The sequence below is a fragment of the Eumetopias jubatus genome, unplaced genomic scaffold (assembly GCF_037043125.1).
Source record: "Eumetopias jubatus isolate StellerSeaLion01/CBP00866 unplaced genomic scaffold, mEumJub1_p1.0 scaffold_5, whole genome shotgun sequence".
Lineage (NCBI taxonomy): Eukaryota > Metazoa > Chordata > Mammalia > Carnivora > Otariidae > Eumetopias > Eumetopias jubatus.
This window is the reverse complement of record NW_028274811.1, coordinates 128,093,027-128,099,484: the sequence shown is the minus strand read 5'-3', so window position 1 is coordinate 128,099,484 and position 6,458 is coordinate 128,093,027. Positions and strand designations below refer to the sequence as shown.

The window sequence follows — 6,458 nt, the reverse complement described above, 5'->3', positions numbered from 1 at the left end:
GTTCCGATCACGCTGTCTCATGGAGAACAAGGGAGATGGATGGTGTGTTCTCAGGTCTCTCCCAAATCTGACTGGAGGCCTAGGTTTTAGGTTCTAGGTAGAGCTAGAACTTTCTCCTGCATTCAATTTCTGTTTGCATGTTATTTCCACTACTGAAGCTTCAAGTCAGTTAGGAGCTTATAAGTCTGTAAATTATTTTAGGATTTTTTCCCCTAACAATATAGCTCTATCCAATTTTGTCCTGTAGTTTCATGTTTATTTCAACCTGGTAAAACTCAGGTGGGTTGTAGTTGGTAGGTTTAAAAGAAATGAGAGCTTCCTACAGCATTGGAAAAAAGAAACAATTTTAATGATATTCTAGACATGATATGTTGGTTATTTTCCATTTGCTAGCAACCTCCTTCCCCTAATTTCTCAGCTTTTCTGCCTTGTTTTGGGCTGGGAGCTGACCTCTATGGAGTAGTTAACCACGGTCCTTTATTCTCTGGCTTTCTTTTAGGTTTTGCCAATGAGCAGCACCAGTGGGAGATTGGAGAAAGGTTGGGATATTCATTTCTCTTGTTCTCTCCCTGTTGTACTACAGTTCTTGTAGTTGCTGAGCCCCTAAGGCCACAGTTCCTCTCAGGTAGCCTTTTCCCACAGTTTTAGTTCTCATCAGCCTCTGTTGGTAGAACTGTTGTCTGTTGTTGCCTCTTCAGGCCTCAGTAGTGACCATGGTTTCTTGTTAATAGTCCCTGTGTACTTCAATCACACCTTTCTGGTTGCCCTGGCGCTGCTTACAGCTCTGTAAATAACCTCTTCCAAAATTTATTCAATTCAACCCTTTTGACTATGTCAAAGAATCCTGACTGGTAGGCCTGGTCTCACCAAAATGAATGTCTCTGAATTTAACTTCTAATTCCACACTGCTTCTACATTGCTGTTAGAAGTATGAAGTATTGGTAGTTCAGGGGTTTGTTTTGGAACCACTGGCAAGTGAAAATTAAATTTCATTAAAAATGGGCAAAGTAACATGATTTACCTGCCTTCTAGATATTTCTGAAAGCACAAGAAATAGGGAATATTCTCAATCTATACTACAACACTGCCACTTAATAATGAAGATTCTAGAAGATTTAGTTTGGGAAAACTTCTCACTCATTGAACCACAAGTGCTGCTTTAAGTAGAAATTGTGAGTTGCCATAGGTTTTCACTAAATTAAAAATTTGAAGGCAACAATCCTGAGAGACGTCCAGACTGAACCACCTTCATAAAGTAGATTAAAAAGTTTACCATTATGCCAGGCTACTCTGTGGCGGTTCCAGTGATGACAAGGCATTTTGCTCTCATCCCTTCATTGAGAAAAAACAAATGTAACCCAGATGTCACTTGGGACTGCCCTGACCCTTACAGAGTGTGCCAAACCCCCAGTTTCAGAACCTGGAATGTCCAGTGGCCTCCCAATGACCTCTGCAAATATCTGACAAACATCTAGTGGATCTTTTGTTTTCATTCCAGCATCAATTAGATTCAGCATCTTGCACAAACTTAACACAAAATTTTTCTTCATTCCTGCTTCTGCAGGAAACCCAAACACATGAACCACATTGTGATTTGCAGATTCAATGAAAAATTCTGAGATCACTGTGAAGAAATCATTGAAAAATATACTGTCACTTTCTCTTTGCTACCCCCTTTCCTTCTTTTCTCTCCTACTCTCCCCTCCATTTTCTCTCCTGCTCTTTCACTTCCCCTTTTCCTTCTGCTCTCTCTCCCTTCTTCATGCTGTTTCTTCCATAAGTACTTATTCACTACGTATGACTGCATCTCTGTCTTTAGTGATGGTACTTAGAATCGACATTGTCATAACCACTGCCTTTCAAAGCAAATTCTATTGAACATATTTTTTCTCTGCTTTAATGGACAAATAATGTATGCAAATGCAATTACTGGGAAAAAGTTCAATTGATTGCTCAGAGAAATCTAAAGCTCTACTACAAAGAGAATATGTCTTTAGGAAATTAACTAGAGAAGAAAGCTTAATAAAAATACTTGTTGAACCTCTCAACAATCAAAAGAGGCTCAGATCTTTAAAATAGAAAGTATTTCCAAATATTTCGTGATGGTCAGAATCTGTGAATTAATAAATCTTGGCAAAACTCTTTAGGATATATGACTATGTGCTACATGTTGGGGGCAGATTAGGGACAGCAAAGATGGTACCATCAGAATTTGCCTTTCAAAGTCAGAATCATTTTGCAGATATGCTAGTCATCCCTGTCATACTTTGAGTTCCCCGAGAAAGGACCATGAGATGAAAATTTGTGTACAGCTTTTGGCTTTCGGCTCGGGGAGGCAAAGGTGCAACTTTCTTCGGTCGTCCCGAATCCGGGTTCATCCGACACTAGCCACCTCCGCCATGCCGCCTAAGTTCGACCCCAACGAGATCAAAGTCGTGTACCTGAGGTGCACCGGTGGCGAAGTCGGTGCCACGTCTGCCCTGGCTCCGAAGATAGGCCCGCTGGGTCTGTCTCCAAAAAAGGTTGGTGATGACATCGCCAAGGCAACTGGTGATTGGAAGGGTCTAAGAATTATGGTGAAACTGACCATTCAGAACAGACAGGCCCAGATTGAAGTGGTACCTTCTGCCTCTGCCCTGATTATCAAAGCCCTCAAGGAACCATCAAGAGACAGAAAAAAGCAGAAAAACATTAAGCACAGTGGAAATATCACTTTTGATGAGATTGTCAATATTGCCCGACAGATGCGACACTGATCTTTAGCGAGAGAACTCTCTGGAACCATTAAAGAGATCCTGGGGACTGCCCAGTCTGTGGGCTGCAATGTAGATGGCTGCCACCCTCATGACATCATAGATGACATCAACAGTGGTGTGCTGGAATGCCCGGCTAGTTAACTACAAAGGAAAATGTTTCAATAAAGGATCATTTGACAACCAAAAAAAAAAAAAAAAAAGAAAATTTGTGTACAAAAATGTATTAAGGGGGAAAAAAGAAACCAAACAAGGGTATGTTTTTAAGCAAAGCTCTGTGGAGGGTAACTTCTTTGGAATCTGTGGGATCAGAATGTGAGTTATGTTCTACCCTGTGAAAAAGGGTTTCCTCATGTCAACTTTCAGGTACTTCTGGCTTGGAAACAAAGTAACTCCACCTGAGGGCAATCCTCTAGGGGAGTCAGAGGGCAGGCTCTTGCAAGCAAAGGCACTCCAAAGCCAGGTGGAGGAGCACTGTGGTAATTTAAAAATTTTAAATCTTCACAAATTCTCTAACACTCTACCCACAAAAGGGAGTCAAATTCTTCTTTTAAATATGGGCTTGCCTTAATGACTCACTTCTAATGAACAAAATGTAGCAGAACTAACACTGTGTGAATCCAAGGCTAGCTTCAAAAAGGTGTTACACCCGACTGATTCTGACTTCTCTTGGGCTAGTCTTGCCCTTAGAACTGAAGTACCATGTAATGAGGAAGCCCAGGCCACAAGGAGATGTCTGGCTGACAGCTCCAACAAAGATTTAACCCTGTAGTCAGCATCAACAACAGACATGTGAATAAAGTGGATTTCCAATGATTCCATCCATTCTGGCTGATGGCCCAGACATCATCGACAGAGGCCATTTTGTCCCTGCCATGCCTGGTTCAAACTCCTGAACTGCAGAATCCATGAGCATAATAAGTGGTTGGTCTTCTGCCACTGAATTGTGGGTAATTTGTTACACAGCCATAGGATCTGGAACAGGCAGAGAGAATATAAACATTTCTGTGAGAAGTTTCTGAAGGAATATGGGTGGAGTACTGAAATCTGTGACAGTGCTAATGATATTTTTTGACCAAGGGATTGTGAATACCATTTCTGCCTCAGGTAACTGGATAGACTCATGGGATAGTGTGGTTTAGGGGAAAGAACACTGGGCTTATGGAGTCATAAGACTTGGGTTCAAATTCCAGTTTGGCCACGAGTCTCTGAATCTCTTAGAAGTTTTTTTTTTTTTTAATCAGTCATATACACGTAATTATCCCTATCTGACAAGGTTGTTTTTGAGGACTGAATAAGACAAGATATGCAAGAGTATCTGAGACACAGAATACTGTGTGTAGAATTTCAGTGAGTCTACTTTCTCCATCAAAGTATGTGCCCACTTCATAAAGACAAATCCTATTTCACCCAATTCTTGCACAGATGAACAGTTCTATTTGCTAATAGAGTAAAGGCTCAGACTTTTTCTTTGACTTAGGACTTTTTCTAAGTTAGAAAACCTTTTTCTACTCCATTAATGATCTCAAAGGACACTCTAATCAGCTTATTTTTCTAATACTAAATAGATGGTCTGTGCAGGTAATATCTTAAAGAGCATTTATAGTCCTCCTTTTAGGGTGCCATTATTATTAAATAATGTGGCATTTTCCATTACAGAAACCATCTTGACTGTTGGAAGCATTGTCAAAACCATATTTGGTAAACCAGGAATGAAATGCATCCTTATTAAGTTATTCAACAATTTTAAAGTTTGCATTTGGAACCATTCACAGAGTTCTTTTTAAGCTATTAATTTCACATGAAGCAAGAAGACATGTCTAGACAAATGTTCCTCAAAGGAAGTATTTTAAAATAAAGCCTTTTCTGACATGGCTATATACTCTTGTGCCCGAACATTTTACTTTGAACTCACTGTGATATTTGCTTTCTTGAAAGCAAGCTAATGTTCTGTGAATTAACCAGACTTCAGAGAGTTCTGAATTTTACAACAAATTTTCAGGAGTGTAAAAAAAAAATTAGTTTTGTTAACAGAAAGCCCTTTGACAGAATATTTTTATGAAGACTTTTTTTGTTTAATGGGATTTATGGGCCTATGGACATAAAAAATAATGGTGACACCATATGCTGGTCTTAGAAGAGTCCAATATGAATATAGTGAAAATTCAAAATAAGAACCTTGTGATTTGTAGTGGCATATCATTTGGTTATTGGTAAAATGAGAGACTATGGACTCAGAGAAACAAACTGAGGGTTTTAGAGGGGCAGGGGTGGGGGGATGGGTTAGCCTGGTGTGGGTATTAAAGAGGGCACGTATTACATGGAACACTGGGTGTTATACACAAACAATGAATCATGGAACACTACATCAAAAACTAATAATGTACTCTATGTATTCTATGTACTCTAACATAACATAAAAAAAAAAGACCTGCCAACACCATGACATTTTAAAATCTTAGTTGGCTTCCACACGTTCCTGATTTTCTAAATTAACTGTGTTTGGCCATATTAATAAAATTCCAATTGTTGATGATACAAAGTAATTAATTCAGCTGAACTCAGGACTGTTATAAAACTGATGTTTGATGAATTTATCTCACCCATAAGGAGCTTTCCAGGCAAAAGCACTGGAGTCAGTTTCAGGGCTATCTCCTGCCTAATTATTTCTGTCTTCTCCAGCACTATCTCTAGAGAAGTGCCTTCATAAGTCACTTCCACACAAATCTTCATACTATAGTCTGAGAGGTGACCCACAAAGATGCCCCACTGCAATTATCCCTACGGCATCAGCTATGAAGAGTTTTTTTTTTTTTTTTTAAAGATTTTATTTATTTATTGGACAGAGAGAGACAGCGAGAGCAGGAACACAAGCAGGGGGAGTGGGAGAGGGAGAAGCAGGCTTCCCGCTGAGCAGGGAGCCTGATGTGGGACTCGATCCCAGGACACTGGGATCATGACCTGAGCCGAAGGCAGACGCTTAACGACTGAGCCACCCAGGCGCCCCAGCTATGAAGAGTTTTGACTTTCTTATAACTCTGCTAACTCATTCATTCATGCAACAAATATTTACTGAGGCCTATTGTGTGCTAGGCACAGTTCTAAGCACTGAGAATATAGCAGTGAACAAAACAGATAAAGATCCCAGCCTTTATGAGGTACATATTACAGGATGGGGAGACAGATGATAAGCAAACAAAAAATGTATATGTCTGATAGTATTAAATAACATAGAGAAACATAAGACAGGAAAGTGAGGGTAGAGAGTAAGAATTACTGTTTTACAGCCTTACCTGTAAGGTAACATTTCAGCAGAGAGCTGAAGGAGATGAGGAAACAAGCCATTCAGATACTTGGGGGAAGAACAGTCCAAGTAAAGAGAGCATCAAATGCAAAACCTCTGAGGTGAGAGCTGTGTTGACAAATACAAGATATGCCAAAAAGGCCAGTGTGGTTGGAGCACAGAGGGACAAGAGGGAGATCACAGAGGTGTGGACTAGACCTCACAGTTAAATTCATATGGTGAGCACAAGAATAAAAGGAGTTGCTGAAGACAGAGTAAATAAGTATCAAGAATAGAATTTATAGAAATGCCCCTTTTAGAGGGTGGAAAAAGATAAGGAGGTAGTAAAGGATATTAAAAGAAGATGGCAATGGGACCCCAGGAGAAAGCAGTGTCACAAAGCCTTGGAAAGAGAAATTAGT

The 6,458-nt window shown here is 39.9% G+C and overlaps 1 pseudogene; it reads left to right on the top strand.

Annotated features, from left to right (window-relative positions):
* Positions 1–2,366: 2,366 nt before the first annotated feature.
* Positions 2,367–2,943, top strand: LOC114204877 (large ribosomal subunit protein uL11 pseudogene; annotated as a pseudogene).
* The last annotated feature ends 3,515 nt before the right edge of the window (positions 2,944–6,458 follow it).